The sequence below is a fragment of the Drosophila willistoni genome, assembly GCF_018902025.1.
Source record: "Drosophila willistoni isolate 14030-0811.24 chromosome XR unlocalized genomic scaffold, UCI_dwil_1.1 Seg144, whole genome shotgun sequence".
NCBI classification, from domain to species: domain Eukaryota; kingdom Metazoa; phylum Arthropoda; class Insecta; order Diptera; family Drosophilidae; genus Drosophila; species Drosophila willistoni.
The window spans coordinates 1,993,401-2,008,000 of NW_025814057.1; the positions used below are offsets into that span (position 1 = coordinate 1,993,401).

The 14,600-nt window shown below is 36.3% G+C and overlaps 1 protein-coding gene across 4 annotated transcripts in view; it reads right to left on the bottom strand.

Annotated features, from left to right (window-relative positions):
- LOC6638878 (GTP-binding protein Rhes) overlaps nucleotides 1-14,600 on the bottom strand; it is a 72,563-nt gene that overhangs the window by 47,375 nt on the left and 10,588 nt on the right. Inside the window, exon 1 of one of the 4 annotated variants that reach the window (XM_047012021.1) lies at nucleotides 14,431-14,484. The exons of the other annotated variants lie outside the window; for them this stretch is intronic. The gene's annotated coding sequence lies outside the window, so the exon portion shown is untranslated. Of the gene's footprint in view, nucleotides 1-14,430; nucleotides 14,485-14,600 lie in introns of those variants that run through there. 4 annotated transcript variants of the gene reach the window in all.

Genomic DNA, 14,600 nt, shown 5'->3' on the forward strand with positions numbered 1-14,600 from the left:
TTTCACAACTAAATTCTTAATTCGAGATAGTTATTCCGCCTTGGCAAGACTAAAAAGATCGATTAAATATAGTTTATGCCAAATTATATAATTTCAAAGACTCGGTGTGAAATTTCTACTTAATTAGTTAGTTGTCTTGTCTCACACTTCCTCGCGCAGATTTCACACAAAGCTCTGAACTGAACTGAAGTGATAATTTATTTGCCGATTTGTTTTTTGCTTATTTTTTTGGTTATTATTTATGTACATATATCTATGCGGGAGGAGGGTAATAACCATTTAATTTTAAAAACCTTCAGTCATTCCAACATTTGACACTTTATTGAAGCATTTGAATGTTATGACTATAAGTATTATTATTTCTTGGTTTTTTTTTGTTGTTGTAATTTGTATTTTTTTCCCCCCCATTCGTTATGATCAAAGAATGCAAATTTTATTTATTTATTTTTTTTTTTGTTTGCTGCGTAGATTATGGCAAAATTATGCAAACAAATCAGCAAACAAATTAGGCGTATAACAAAAATTTCACCTGGCCAAGGTAATCAACTGAAGACAAATATGGCAAAAGTTGGCCCAGAAAAATTGAAAAAAAAATAACAAAAAGGAGACTAGAAAGTTTTTTGGCCAAAAAACCTCGAAAAGAAACTAAATACAGCTAATCTGGGGGGACAGAGAGAGAGGTAGAAACGAAGAGGGAGAGAATGAATATAGACGGAAGTCGGTATTTAGTCAAATTCTTTTGTCGGTCTCAAGTCAAAGACTAAGTCAATAATTACATAGCCACAGTTAGTCTTAAAATCCCCTCTATCGTTAGCATCCCCCATCCCCCATCCACCTTAGCCACCCCCACCCACCATTCATAAGCGAACCATCATCAAGCCAGAGAGTCAGTCAGTCAGTCAGTCAGTGGCAAGCGTGAAAAACGCTTCCTATTATTAGTTTAATTTGTTTTGGGCGCGCAATTTAATTTTATATAACAACAAAATAATCGTTTATAAATGATAAATTAATATGTGGGAAACAAATGGCTATGGGTATGGGCGGACGATCTCTCGATCTCTCATCGTCATTGATTTGATCTTGTCTTGAGTTAAGTTGCGTTGACTTAGGGGGGGAAACAACTCATCATCATCATCATCGTCATGATCATCATGATCATCATCAGCATAGCAAGTGTTTGCCGCCGTCGTCAACAAGTTGCCGAATTGGCCAGGCTCTTAAATGGACACAACAAACCGCCAACAGAAAGCGTTTGAAGAGACAGGCGGCGTTTAGATAGATCTATGGCAACTACTTGGACTGACTGACTGACTGACTGACTGGACGGGACGAGACTCGGACTTGTGGTTTAGGTTCGTGTCGATTTCCTATACACATTCAATTTATATATAAGTTTCACTCATTGTTTCGTTGTGTGTGGGCTGCGCTGGCTGGCTGGTTGGGTCAGTCAGCGTTACGCATAAGAGACTCTGTCTGACTACTCATATACATTTATTCACTTTTGAATCATAGAGCCTAAAAACACAAAACTCAAGCTAATGCCTTATAAGGAACACTTCCAGGTGAAGCCAAGAATGAGAAAATTTTGAAATGAAATAAATCAAATAAATGGTTTTTCTTCTTTTAGCCAAAATGTTCAAGACCATAAGCAAAGATTTACTAAACATTTAACAAACAAAACGAAGCAGTTAAACAATAAATTAATTCCAAAATTCATTTGAAGTGATATCTTTAATCTTGAAATTTTACATGCTAGTTACATATGTATGTATAGAGTATTCTCTAGATGATATTATGTAAATTTTTTGTTGGTCTTGTAAGCTTGTGCAATGGAATTCCATCGAATTTTGATTGGTATCATTAAAATGTTAATATTGCTTGCCAAGAATCCATTTTATTAGACCGAATAAACCATAATAACTCTCCTTAATTTCGCATGATCGAGTTTCAAATGAGCATAAATAAATAACTCACGCAAGTCTCACAATCAGTTGTGACTGGCATAACTAATTTTCGAGCATAAATAATTTGAAATTCGCTTTGACAAGAATATAGTTATGGGCTATGAGAACCGAAGGTCGCTTCACTTCTTGGAAGAAGACTCTTTTGGGTTCTCAGAGGCGACGCCTGCAATGCGAGGTTCTTTGGGTTTTTTTTTCTCTTTTTCATTAAAAAAACGTTTGCTAATTTATGAGTTTCAAATTTAAAACGGAAATTCTCAGCTAATCGTTGGGACTAGAGGCAACTTGTTTACAATCTGACAATCCATAACCAAATCGGAATCTCAAATCTTACCCCCCGCCACCCCCACCATGCGCCATCTAGCGAGTAAGTAAGTAAATCGAGGGAGATGCCCGACGGCGCCTTTGGCTTGTTGTTTTTTTTGTTTTTTTTGTTTTGTGTATTTTGTTTGTCTGATTTGCGGTTGCGGTTTTTCGAAAAAAAAGAAAAAAAAAACGGGTATATAGATTCTATTAAAGCCGAAAAAGTCACTTATTGATTTGCATCTCTCACTCTCGCTGTGTCCCTCTCTCACTCCCACTCCTAAGCCATCTATCTGTCGTATTCATACGGCCATGCTCTTAAGTCTTTTTTTCTTTTTGCGGGGAACTTGTTTTTTCACCTACATTGTTTCTTTTCTGTTTAGTTTGGTTTTCGTTTCGTTTCTACTCTTTTTCTTTAAGTTCATTTCCGCTCCGGTTCTGGTTCTATTCATCTATGTATGAATACACTGAGCGAAATCAATTTTGCACTCGCCACACACACACACAAGAAGAACATACCACATCAGTCCAAGGTCCACATAGGCCTTCAATGAACTTTGCTACTACAAAAACAATATATGTAAAGCCCAAAAGAGATTTTCATTTTGGGGGCCCCATTAAACCAAAAAAAAAAAACATAAACCTCCGAGCACTCATTACAAACCCATCAATCAATAAGTGATTTGATGTCGCCCCGATCGAAGGCGAAACCTTTTTTACACACCTCGATCGAATGCACTTCTCAGTATTGTGTGTGTGTGTGTTCTGAAACAGTATAAACTAATTTATTCAACCATAATTCAAATAACAATTGTTAATAAAGCAAAACCAAGACACAAACGAAAAAGAAGAAAACAACAAAACAAAAAACCAACAACAAAAAATTGGCAAAAGACAAAGCCAATGCCATATCGGGAGAGGTGATCGCCAATCACTGATCACTGAGCGCTGATCGTGCGTGCCTGCTATAAGTTAAGTCTTATAGGTCGGATGGCAATGCCACATAAATTTATTTGTATTTATTAAGCAACACAATTTATTGTAACGACAGTTAAATACTCTTTTGAAATAGCCATGATATATTTCAATGTACGATTTACGAGTGAGGCTCAAAAACTCTGCTAGAAGGTGCCCAGACCAACTTCAAAGACCTCTCTGCTAGTTTAGACAGTTTCTAAAACAAGTCCTAGACAATATCATGGCCAAAATTAGTTCTGATATCTAGATCGTTTCGTTGGGGCCAAGAAGTGTTTACCAAATTCCAAATTATTTATTAATTGTTGGCTAGATCTCTTAGTCGTTTACTAAAATCGCCAACGTATGTAACGTACATATGTATTCAATATTTGCTTATCGATATTGTCTGAATCAACTTCGGTTTGTCCTTATTCAAACATAAGCTATGATTAATGGCAAAATGGAAGGAAAATCAACTCACTAATAAGGCAGATAACTGTTAATGTTATTCAAATGATTGAGGTAATCAAAAATGAAGAAAATAAGATTATCTATGACAAACACAATTTTCACATTTTGTGGTCTGCATATAATTTAAACGCGAGTTTTCCCCATTTGTTGTGAACCTTCTATCTATGAATAATTGTTATAAGTTTTATAGGTCACCCATGACCAAATTAGAGTTAAAAACCACAGCTGACAATTGTCAAGATTGTGTTGTCTGCTGTTGTCTTTGTATAATACAACAAATATGCCCAACACGTACGCGGATATCCGTGCTCAATCTTTCCCCCCTCTCCGCCCAAACTCAAATCCATACCCATACCCAGAGATCCATGACTCCCTCATTCCCTCCCTCTCTCCAATTGAGAGGGTGGGGAAAAAATTGTAATTAAACACGCTGCAGTCATTGAAGATGGGGTCGTTTCTCTATATATATATGTATGTGTATACTTGGTTATGGCCCTAGCCAGAGGGTAAAAGCCAGTTTTTAGCTAGCTTAGATAGGAGCCTATCAACAAAGCCATCAATCCATCCATATCCATCGATCAATTGATCATATGTGAAATTGAAATTATTTATGCACAGACATTGAAGAGAAAATGTGAGAGATAGAGAGATCACATGGTTATGTAACTGGGAATTGGGAATTGGGAGTTGGGAATTGAAATTGGATTTGAAATTGAAAATGAAATTGGTGGCTGACAATTGCAGACAGCGCCTAATACTAATAACTTTTGAGAAGAGAGAGGGTGAGATGATGATCAACCGATGATCAGTTCGAGACGAGTAACAGACGAAAAACACTTCCTTCTTGAGCCAAATGTTCCCAGCTTAAAAGTAATTTGCTTAAATAAATCAAAGTCATAACAAAATGCATGGATAACAGCAACGACAACGACAACGACATCGACGACGACGACGAACGATCGCATTGAGGATCGCGTTGAGGATCGGCTGGCTAAGCATAATGTTGCAATATGTTTCTCTCTCTATCTATCTGTCTGGATGTCTAACGTCTCAAATGTTGTTTTGCTATCGCATAAAAGAATTTAATGAAATTTAATGAAAAGTTACACGATCAGAGACACGACTTCAACACGACTCTTGGTGCTGTTGTTGCAGTTGCTGATCGGTGATCACCGATTGTCTATAGTTTTTGTAGTTTTTAGACTTTGTTGCATTGAATATGAAATGTTTGTGTCTCTAGGACATTTTTGCAATTAATTGAATTATCGTCGTGAATGGCAAAAGTTAGCCACCGATCAAGGGGTTTTCAATGATCCAGCAACAGCAACGATCGACGATCTGTAATCGACAATCGACAATCGATGTGCAATCAAATTTAAGTGGAGTTTGCAGTTTGATGTTGTTGTTGTTGTTGTTATTGATGGTGGTTGCGGTGGTGGGAGAAGTGTCCATGCGATCAGTTGGCAGGTCGATGTGCATTTTTTGATTCTCTTGGCACGTTCACATGCTTTATGGCATTTTCATTTGTGGTTGGCTATGGCATTAGCTGTTTGCTGCCTCTGCTAAATCTGCTGCTGCTGCTGCTGGGTGGATGGGTGTGGCCACAATGGGCACTTGCCACATCGCGCGCAAAAACCGACAAGCTATTAAAATCATCAACGCTCCATTAGATCTATAGTTTCTCTGCCGCTGACTCGCTGTCGGCGTTATATTCATTTACGCCTAATTAAACAAATTATTGGCAATGTTTGGGTTAATGCTCAGTTAGCTTTAATTCGCTGCAACGCCAGGTGGCACCTCTAACCAAAGACAATGCTAACTTAATTGTTAGACAAACACCAAAACCCAACAACGACATCAAAAAGATAGCAACATTTACTATATTATAAATAGCCCCAAGCAAGCCAACATTAAACAAACAATGTAAAATATGAATAAAAAAAAAAAAAAAAACTATGAAAGAAACAAAAAAAAAAGCAACCTAAAAAATATTAAGTTACAAACATGGTTACAAGTTCATGAGGCAATGCAAACACATTTTGGCCAAGTCGAAATCGTTGCTACCCTACACAAAACTCTAGAGTCTGCTAAGGATGACGATCACGATTTGTCAAGTCTCTTTAGAAGCGGAAATGTTAAGAAAATAGAGTTTTAAATCTCTTCAGAGTCCTCTCAGGTCCTAAGATCTCATATTTGAATGTTTCTAACAATAGTTGTGGTTTATTGCAACGTTTAAACAAATATTAAATAGATGCAGCTGCTTAAAAATCTCTAAAAAGTCTCCACAAGTCTCTAATCTGAACTTAAGTAAATGGAAAATTCAACACAATACAAACTTTCCAAACTGTATACAGTTTTTCAAGCCAAAATTGAACTCTCCAAAAGTCTATTTGGCGAATTGTAGGGTCCAGTTTAAAGCGAAATCATAGTAACCGAGGATTCTGCCCCAGAAAAAATAACCAAAAGTCAAGTAACCACAAAATGAAAAACGTTAATTTGCCATTTAATTCCGCCAGTCACGTGGTGCACCCTGTGCCCCGCAATAAGCGCAGACAAAAGGCCAAAAACGAGAGCAATCTGTATTCATCATCATTTTCCATGTGGAAGATTTGCAATGTAGTTCAAGTTCGAGTTTGGCGCTGGGCTGCGAATTGCGCAACCGAAAAACAAAACTGCGAGTAAAAGTAATAGCTGAAAAGACAGAGGCAATGCTGCCAGAGACTGTGGCAGGGGCAGTGGCAGTGGCAGAGGCAATCTCAGAGTCAGAGTCAGTGGCAGTGGCAGTGGCTGGCTGAGATTCCGTCGAGAGCGAGAGACCCGTTCAACAAAATGGCCTTTAATCTTAGTAGACAATTTTCACGCTTGTCATTTGATATCTTGTTTCAGTTTCAGTTCTGTATGCTACAGAGAATTCTGCATATAAAAAATTCACTTACATAAATGGCAACTTGTTTAGCTATTCATTTGTAGTTTTGAGTTTAAGATTTAGTTTGTTAGTTTTACTTTTTGCCTTTCAATGTCATCATCATCATCATCACTCGAATAGAACATTTTCATTCAATTCAATTCGCTCTATGAATCAGTGAGTTTTAGAGTCAAAGATAATCATTGATTTAGAAGATAAGCCCCATATATGTATGTCCCTGATGCGGAAGATATGAGAAATGCTTGTGAAGGACAAATACCACGCAAAAACTAGACATCAAAAGATCAAATTCTATAAATGCTGCTCCCAAAACAGAGATATATATTTAAGCCAAGAAGCTGCTGACTAATCATAAGAAACGAGAGACACTAGATGAGGGGGGATAAGAGGAGGAGTTCAACAATTTTGTATTGGCCCACACATTGAAAACCAAGTATATGGAAAAACTGAGAAAATCACAAAATGCGGCAGCAACTAAAAACCACAAGTCAATGTCAAATCGGTGGCAGGCAGCAACAACAGCAGCAGCATCTGTATCTCAAGTTGAGGCACTGCATCTGGCCATTATGTTTTTCATGAATCATTTTTATGTAGGTTTTAGAGTCGAAGTCGCCTCACTTCTTTTTCGCTTTGTTCATTGTTTGGTTTTTGATCATAGGTTTTGTGTGTGTTTTTTGTTTTTTTTTTTCTTCTCTTTTTTTTTTTGATATATTTTTTGTTACGTTTTGTTTGAATTTGAACTTTTTGTATTTGGACAATTCAAAGTTAAGGTCAACAAGGGATTTGAAATAGCTGCAGTCGTATCCGATTTGTCTCTCTCTCTCTCTCTCTCTCTGTGTCTCTCTCTCTCTCTCTGTGTGTGTGGTTTGGTTTAGGTGTGGGTAGGTGCATTGAACCTTTTTGTTATGAACCTAACTGAATTTTAGCATAATTAGCGTTCATTGTTCGCAATTGAAATTGGCCCTGAAATTGCCCTCCTTAAGAGAAGCAAAATTTATTGTATTTCGATTTTCTATGCCAAAAAATTATGAAATGGAAAAACTGTTGAGGGTATATTAGGCAGATTAAAATGGAAATGTTTGATTTACTTATGGCTTTCAATAAACTTTTAGGTTTCTTGGGTATTTAGAAGTCGTTGCAATTAGTCCTCATTCTCATTCCATTTGCTTGGTTCTCAATCGTTGGGTTGTTTGTCGCAAAATCTTGTAACCTGTCATAAGGCCTAAAATTTGAACATATTTATGCACTTTACCAGAATTTTCCACACCTGTGAGAAACTTGGAAACACACAAAAATCACGTTAAAACCAAAAAACCACTCTAAAAAAAAAACTTGAAACAAAAAACAGAAACTTCCAACTTTCGCTTTTTCCCTAAAGCGTGAAAATTAACCATTAGCGCCTTATATTTTATAGGCGTTTTGTAAGTCAGTTTCACACTTGCGCAAAACCCGAAATAAAAAACCGCCCCCCACCACCCAAACCCCTCATCCTCACACCCCCAACCACTCAAAACAAAAAAAAAAGCCAATAGAAAAATTTTCCAATGTATTTGCTTTTGACACATTTTGATGGGTTTTTTTTTTTTGCTTTTGGGAGGGTATTCAATATTACTAGTTGAGTCTATTTAACCCAAATTGTTGTCACTTTCAGTGACCATTCATAAATTCTCATCAATAAAACGACAAGGGAGAACGAATGGAATGGGAGTAGCCCCTCCTGTTCCTCACTTCAAAACAATGATAAAATGGTACCCGCTTAGGCGTTGATTCGCCCCTGTCAGAGAAGTCAACAAGCGCCACGCGGCGACAACATTTCATGAATGAAACCTAATGAAGAGAAGTCGTTGCGCGGATGATCTGAGATCTTTCCCTTTTCTTTTGTTTTTTTGTGTTTGTGTTTTCTTCTCCCCATCATGAAAAGTGAATTTATATTCAAGAAGAGGCGTAGCAATAGAAAAACGATGAGCAGGAGGAAAAGAGTACAGCAGGGAAAAATCAGCTCACAATATACATAATTGATTTTTAGATGAGTTAATTCACATGGACAAAAATATTTATTCTCATATTTAATAGACTTATCATTCTGTCTTCAGAATCAGACAAGCTGTAAGTATTAATGGTCAATCTAACGTTCAACAGATGGCTTTAGACTCGACTCTATTGATTATAACTCCTTCTATTTGTTGTTTTTCAGTTTGATCTTAGCTTAATTCCAAATCCTTTTCCTTACAGTTTTGTTTTTGTCATAAGCTTAGCAATTAGTTAATTTCTATGTATAGTTTAGTGATTCATTCCATTCATTGATTTCTTTAGGTGTTTCCGTATTTTCTTTAAGCCACTTCAACTTTATCAGCAGCAATCGTTGAATCTCAACCTCACGAGTTCATCTGGTACATAAGTATTAGATATTTACATTTTGTCTAAGCCATATCTAGTTTCTGTTTTCTTAACTCAATTTGTGTGTGAGTGTGTGTGTGTGTGTGTAGTTTTTGTGGTCTATTCGTTGCTGGTCAGTGCCGTCCCGTCCAGTTTAGTCCAACAACTACAACAACAACATCATCGAAAATGCAAAACCCACGCAATTTTGGCCCGTGGGCTGCATTTTATATTTATTTTTATTTTTTGTAGTCAAATGTTCTTTGTTCGTTGTAGAAAAAAAAAATAAAGACTTGACATTAACATTATTTGCGTTTTTGTTGAATAATTTTTTGGGTTTTCGGCTGTTAAATTTAACGCCCACCAATACAACAAGTAAAAGATGATCAGCATCATCGTCATCATCACCATCAGGGGAACCGCTGGACCAACTGTGATTACCTTTAAGCTTGGGCTAATTGAGGAATTAAAGTCAAGTGAGGGGCACTGGGCACGCCCTAATTGCTCAATTTACACGCCTTTTACAACACGATTTTGTTGTTGTTGTTGTTAACTTTGTTTTCGACCTTCAAAAATTATTTTGCTTTAGTTTCAACTTGACATGAAATATATATATATTTTGTTTTGTTTTGTTTTTTTTTTTTGCACAAGGCGAAATGTCCTTTTTGAACACTTCAATAAACTTCAAAAATTAAGTCAAAGTGGAAGAGAGACAGAGAGAGAGAGGAGAGTAAAGTGACGGAAGCGGGTGAAGTTGCACGAAACACAAAGTCAATAAAATATATATATGTATGTATATACATATATAGCTAAATGTATCCCAATTTCAAGTACACGACAACAACTCAGCATGTAGTTTGTATACCCTGTCCTCTCAGATAGGATAAAACGGGGTATATCAAAGATATTAAAAGTTTACATGAAGATAAATGTAGATCCCATTATTAGGCATTTCTGTGGGGACTTTTCAGTCTAGAAGATTAGTAAATGAGTTTGGAACTTACTTATTTCATAGGGTATCCTGTTAGGCGATAACTTTTAGTTAATAATCAGGCATTGATTATTTTCAGCATTTTCTGTTGTATTTTTAGCTTAACAACAATTGACAATCGACAACGATAACATTGGCTGCTGCCACATGGTTTTGTTGTAAAGATGTTTTACCGATTTTAGAAGTCATAAGGTCAATGCTGAGTGACTGACTGACTGAGTGACTGAGTGACGGAGTGAGTAAGTGAGTGAACCAAGCGACAAGCACTAAGCGCCAATGCGCCAAGATCCCAAGATCGTGTTTTGATTGCAACTTGTTACTCTATTGCTTGCTGGCGTCGTCTGTTGTCAAGTGTTATGACTCGTCCAGTTCTCCTCCTCCTCCTCCTCCTCCCCTTTTCCCTCCGCTTATCTATCTGTGTTGTCTGCAACAAAGCATCATCTCTGTTGCTTGCCATTTGGTCGTCTTGGATCTCCATTCCCCAGCAAGATTCACACGCAATTTGTGTGATTTGTGTGGCTGCTGATAAACTCAACTCAACAGTGAAATGGAAAATGAAAAATGGAGAAAATCCAAATGGAAATGGCATGGGAAGAATGATAAAATGAAGATTTAACAAATCACAAAACAACAGTGTGCCATTTAAACTGAAATAAAACTATAAACAAAAAGGGTCAGCCATGAAAAAGTTTTCATAATTACTTTTTTTTTATTAATTGGCATTGGGAAAAAGTTTCTTTCTAAACAAAATTTATGTATTTTACTACTTAACTTCTTTTCCCTTTGGCCACAAAATTATATACATACATATACACATATAATGTAAGTAACTTTATTGAAAATCAATTTCGTAATGTTTAAGAATGTATAGGAAATATTGCCATCTTTTATTGTTGTCGTAACACTTTTCTACATAATACACTCATCGCGTTTCATTTGAAGCGATTGGAATTTCAATTAATTGGCTAGTTAATTACTAATCCGAGGTTCATTAAATGTTAATTCCCCAGTAAGAAAAAACCAACCATCTTAATACGAATTCAATCTAAATGTTATAAATGAACTCTAGACTGTTACTTAATAACAAGTGAGATAAAGACCAAGTCTTGTTAAGCTTATTGTTAGACAGAAGTGTTTAGAAATTCACTTGATTAGATGTCAAACTTCTCAAATCACTAACTCCAATCACGCTTAGATCTACTTGCTTAGCCCATAAATTTTATTACCTCATTTATTGGGAAAAGAAAACTTTATTCTTCAATCTTGATTAAGCTAAGTTTTATTTGTCATTCAATTTACCATTAAATCAATAATAAAAATAAACGCATACTTTACTCCCATGGTTTATTTATCTAAAGTTTTGAAGTTTATAGGTAGGTTTTTATATACATATACACTTGATATGTATGTATGTGTGTGTGCGTGTGTAGGTAAAATCATCAAAATGCAAATTGAATGAGGCGACGATGACGCCGATGACGGCGACATAAAAAATGCAATGCAACAAATTATGAAAAACAGTTTGCAACCAAAGCAACAAAGACTTCAACTTTGGACACACCTTGATAGAAAATAATAAAAATATATATATATATATATATACTATGTAATATATATATATATGTATCTATACATATATTAACTAGACAGCGGCAGACTTTGAAGAGCAACCAATTTGCTACCAATTGGTTACAGATTGGCACAAACGGCCTTGCCTACCAGTAAGAGAGATATATATATATATATAGACAGAGAGAGGGAGGGGGGAGACTACAGATATATATATACACTTGTTGTTTTTCTCACTTATGCGAGTGTTGGGCTAAAAGTTTATCTTATAAACATTTCTCAAAGACCTTTACGATATTCGATTCATTAATAAAAAGTTTCCCTCTAGCGTTGAAACATCAATAAAACTGAGCGATTCATCATTAATTTCATAGCATTAAAACTTGCATTTATTAAACTACTTTTTAAGTGATTGCGTTTGATTTCTCTTGAAAAGTTTTCAGTCTACCCTCGTATGGAGTTACTTAGCTAAAATATTTTTCTCAAATTTTATGCACTTTACACAACATTTAATCACATTTCGAGGCATTTAGGCAAACGCCCCATGAAAAGCATAATTTATACAACATTATTAAAATCCAAAGGCAACAACAACAATCGAATAGACAATCAGAAAGACAGACAAACAGACAGACAGACAGACAGACAGACAGACAGACAAAGACAGTTGAGACCCAATCCAAAAGCATTCGTTAAACATTGAAAACAGTTTTGAAATTTTGTGAATTATTACTTGCACTTTAACATGGGCTCCATGAAAATATTTTACCCCCAGACAGTTGACATTTTATAGACGACAACGGCAACAACAACAAGTCGCCACCTGTCGACTGGTTAGAAGGGGGGGAGGGGGGCGAGTAACGAGGGCAGGCAGTAACATATGAAAGCAAAAAAAAAAAAAGTCATTTAAGCCTGTCAACGCTTTGCTTTTGCCATTGCCTTTTGTCTCTCGGCTTACAATTCAAGATAAATGGGCCAAGAAACTTTGCTCAAGACAAATTCTAATTAGTCAGCTTCGTTTTTGGGTGGGGGGAGGAGGTAGGAAAAGTTCATTAACATTTTGAGATTTTTGCTGTCGGCAGGTAGTGGCTAACATTCCCATGCTCTTTGAACCATTTCCATCACTTTTGTTTGCCATTCAATTAATAACGCATTTACTTTTGTCTCAAAATCAAAATTATCCATAAATATGTCGAACTAATAATGCCGCCATATATGTATATATGATGTCCAGTTCATCCAGTTTTCTGGGCCTAATGGAACCAGTTTCTCGATAAGCATTTTATTTATCGTCCTATACACAGAGTGAGCGGAGTGAGAGGGGGGATACCAGCTGCTGCTGCTGCTGCTGCTGCTGTGCGGGTGTTGTGCCAATTTGGTTTATAGAAAAGCAGGTTATATTTTACACTAGTCTACCCATTTTTTTATCTCAATGAAACCCAGCTGACCCACAAATACACAAATGCCAACTAATTGAACACACACTTGGCCAAAGTGTTTATCAGATTAGCTCAACATGGCTTATACCCTATATTAGATATCCTCTTAGGGCATTTGGAGGTGGAGAAATGTTTTCCACATGCGGCAAAGAGGTTTGTTGTTTTCCCCACAAAAGAAGAAAACATAAATTCACTTCATATTATTAAAATCTTTTATACCTCTCATTAATGTATGGGTAAATTGCAACGTGTGAGATTCTCTATGCGAAAAGGTCATTAAAGCCAGATTCTCTGACTAATTAATGATTATGTCTACCAATTAAGCACCAGTCATATTGGGGTCAAATCTTTAGCTTAATCGATTTAATCGATTTCTGAAGACATATCTATAAATTTTCCACTTTACAAGAGTTTTGCTGTCTTTGTTGTGGGGAATATTTTAGCATAGTTAAGAAATTGTTGGCAGTGTGAAAGCTAATCGTGACATCGTGTTATCTATCTATGATAATCAACAACTTAAACAACTTAATCAGTTAGTTGAGTGTTTGGTGGCTGCTTTTGCTGTTTTTTTGTTTGTTTGTGTCTTTGCTTTTTCCATTCCATATTCATTTAAAATTCCAATTTGAAACACTGTCAAAGAACATGACACAAAATATTTGCGAATTTGTAATGTATTTTATCTATATGTATGTATATATACTTAGTATATCGTATAGTGATTGAAAACTCGTTTCGCCGTATCTTAAATGGCATACACAATTAACGGAAATATTAGGAGGATGTCAATGTTTTTTTTTTCTCTCGATATATCGGTATAATTTTATTTGATTTCATTAGCGGCAGCGTCAAATCAAATCAAAAAATGTCAAATCGATCGAAGGCAGGTGGGGGGACGGGGACGGGGAAGGGGACGGACATAAGCATTATAATTTCAAATAACAAAGTGCCACTCGAGTTCGAGCGCAGCTTTTTAACAAAAATGTTAAACATTTTTATCGGTTTTCATTGTTGTTGAGAGAATCTATTACTTTGACTACTGCTAATACTAAATAAATGCCTCACTTTGTCGGCGATTTATTAAATAAGAGTGTAAACAAATTAACAAGATCATTTGCGGTAGAGAAACGGGGCGGAGTAACCTGCTCCAAGTCAGAAATCCGTTCGATCGGTCGTTCACTTTGATCTATTTGCCTCGAACCTCGAAATTGTCTCGAAACAAAATATCAAGAAAGGAAAACTGCAGCAAAACTCAATTAATTTATGACAATTCATAGCTCTGGGTCCATAAATTAATTAAAACTATATAGACAGCAGGCCAGATCGGCGGGATAGCGGTCGGGCAAAAGTGGGGGGCCATAAAAATCTAGAAAATATGTTTCAGGGCACTGCCAAGGGTTAGCAAATGCATTTACCAAACCTTGATTCAATTCAACTAACTTGATTGCCTTCTGTTCTTCTCTTTCTATCCTTCTTACAGATGCAGAGCACGACGAGCACGACATCTGGGTAGATATATATATATATATATACATATTGATGGGCCTGACGTGAACTATTTAAAAATTCCATGCAAGAACCTTTTGGGGATTTAGCCGCCATCGAAGCAA